Genomic DNA, 2,650 nt, shown 5'->3' with positions numbered 1-2,650 from the left:
GGGAGACATACTTCCCAGCGCAGATGCAAGTTTCCGACAGGTTTTATAAATCACTTGTAAGAATAAAGTGCAGAAATTTGCCGCCATCTTTTCTTAGCATGTAATTGCCTCCAGTACATATGAAACAATTGTATTTAGAGCCACGCGGGTGATAATTTGGTCACATTGTGAGAGTACGCACACGACTGCAGTTATGTATAAAATTACGAGCGCATGCATCCTGCTCAGCGACCTGACAGCAAGCACATTACACTCTAATGCTACTTGGGTAAGATCTGCCTATCATGCTGCCCTTTGAATTCGAATCTCGTTTCTCTCGTGGTGAACAATATGTTCCATCTTCCTCTCCAGCTGTTTTCCCACACTTATAGTACTCATATTGTTCAGGGCTGCCTAGGGACTGGAGAAATATTTTATTCGTGTTTGACAAATTTCTCTTACAAACTGTTATCCGGGAGAACACTAGTGATACCATGGAAAATTCAGAATTGTAGATTAGTGTCTTCCCATTCTGTAAAGGCTGCCTCACATTCTGTTTTGCTTAATGAGTCAGTGTGTGCAGGGGTAACGGGTATAAGTGCAGATATTTTTATATGTGGTATCATAACATGTACACACGTTAATATTGAAATGATAATTAAATGAACACCCTAGCTGCAAGCAGGCGTTGATACACTTCGTTGGGGACATGTTGAAAATGTGTGCCCCGACCGGGACTCGAACCCGGGACCTCCTGCTTACATGGCAGACGCTCTATCCATCTGAGCCACCGCGGGCACAGAGGATAGCGCGTCTGCAGGGACTTATCCCTTGCACGCTCCCCGTGAGATCCACATTCCCAACATGTCCACAACACTACTTTCGTAGTGCGCCTATTAGATGTTTGCCCATCATACTCATAGGCGCACTACGAAAGTAGTGTTGTGGACATGTTGGGAATGTGGATCTCACGGGGAGCGTGCAAGGGATAAGTCCCTGCAGACGCGCTATCCTCTGTGCCCGCGGTGGCTCAGATGGATAGAGCGTCTGCCATGTAAGCAGGAGGTCCCGGGTTCGAGTCCCGGTCGGGGCACACATTTTCAACATGTCCCCAACGAAGTGTATCAACGCCTGCTTGCAGCTAGGGTGTTCATTTAATTATCATTTCAATTCTAGTAAAGCTGCATGGTCATATATAGTTAAAACACGTTAATATGTTGGCTGTTTCTTCCTGTGCCAAACAGTCTTCCAGCAAACAAGTCATCTGATGTTTTCTGCATGGTCGGTACTGCACCACTAAGTGGACTACGCCTGCAACATAGACTAACCTCTTTGCGTTCGTGTATCCGCAGTTCAACACCCAACCTGCTATCCAGGGGAGAATAAGCATTAATGGATTTCTCTTGTCACATGTTCTTAAAGGTACCAACTAATCTAAAATCATGTTGCTGCTAATAACTGCCATTATTAGTCTGTAAATGAATAAATAGTGATATGATGCTGTTCAGTACACTGTCCTTAGTCACCAGTATATATATATCTGCACTTACACCGTAACACCCTGTGTATGAAAGCAACGGACTTCCTATTTCTCTGTTACGTGTTTGTTACCTTCCTCACGCCTCTAATTCTGCAAAGTTATCTGTCAGAAATACATGCTTCTGGTTCGTTATCCAATGCTTCCACAGTCAACGGGATAGAAGACCTTCACGTAACTTACCATTTATGTGGAACAGGTCCGATAGTCACGATAGATATTAAATCAGCATTTAGTTCGATTATCTCTTTGACGTTATTCTACTGAGACTCACAAATCTATATTAAATATTCATTAGCGTATGTCATTCAATGATCGCCACTCGATTATTACAAACGTTGCGTTCCGGGACATGAAGTCTACAAACATGGTGGTCATGTGACAGAAATTCACAACTTTGTAGACACACTGGTCACAAAGTGCTATAAACTCATGGAGTTCATCATGTGACACAGGTGTTGTTACATGGTGATTTCGACATATTCAGTGATAACATCAATTTGCTTTGCTCAACTAACTCTGCCAAGCAATACTTTGATTACAAGGAGAAAAAATGCGTGCCTGACATTGCATATCACTTGATACTTGCCGGTTCCGTAATCGGTTGAAGGTGAAGATCTTCGCAGTCGTAAGCACAGAACAAATTAACTGCGATACTAGATGAAAAATTATATAAAAATCCTACAGTACATCTTCAAGGAATTTTCTTGACCCGCTTAGGGACAGTGATAATTTGGAATATCTGTGACATGGCAGAAAGGATGAGGGGTGATTAGAGCTTACAGTCACATCGACGTCGAGATCATTAGCGTCTAAGCTGGGAATGGTGGAAGAAGGGAGCGGCCGCGCGGGATTAGCCGAGTGGTCTTGGGCGCTGCAGTCGTGGACTGTGTGGCTGGTCCCGGCGGAGGTTCCAGTCCTACCTCGGGCATGGGTGTGTGTGTTTGTCCTTAGGATAATTTAGGTTAAGTAGTGTGTATGCGAGGGACTTATGACCTTAGCAGTTAAATTTCATAAGATTTCACACACATTTGAACATTTTTTAGAGGGGAACCAAACCGCCCGTCTCCTCCTCGATGAAACAGCCTCGGTATTCGTCTAAAGCTACTTCGGGAAACCACACATAACGCAAAT

At 43.8% G+C, this 2,650-nt stretch overlaps 2 non-coding genes across 2 annotated transcripts; one reads left to right on the top strand and one right to left on the bottom strand.

Annotated features, from left to right (window-relative positions):
• Positions 1–702: 702 nt before the first annotated feature.
• Trnat-ugu (transfer RNA threonine (anticodon UGU)) lies at positions 703–777 on the bottom strand. The gene has a single exon. It is a non-coding gene; the product is annotated as a tRNA-Thr (tRNA).
• Positions 778–997: 220 nt separating this feature from the next.
• Positions 998–1,072, top strand: Trnat-ugu (transfer RNA threonine (anticodon UGU)). The gene has a single exon. It is a non-coding gene; the product is annotated as a tRNA-Thr (tRNA).
• Positions 1,073–2,650: the final 1,578 nt, after the last annotated feature.

This window comes from Schistocerca nitens, chromosome 4 (assembly GCF_023898315.1).
Source record: "Schistocerca nitens isolate TAMUIC-IGC-003100 chromosome 4, iqSchNite1.1, whole genome shotgun sequence".
In the NCBI taxonomy this organism is placed as follows: Eukaryota; Metazoa; Arthropoda; class Insecta; order Orthoptera; family Acrididae; genus Schistocerca; species Schistocerca nitens.
The sequence above is the reverse complement of the archived record's forward strand: the minus strand, read 5'-3'. Positions and strand labels throughout refer to the sequence as shown.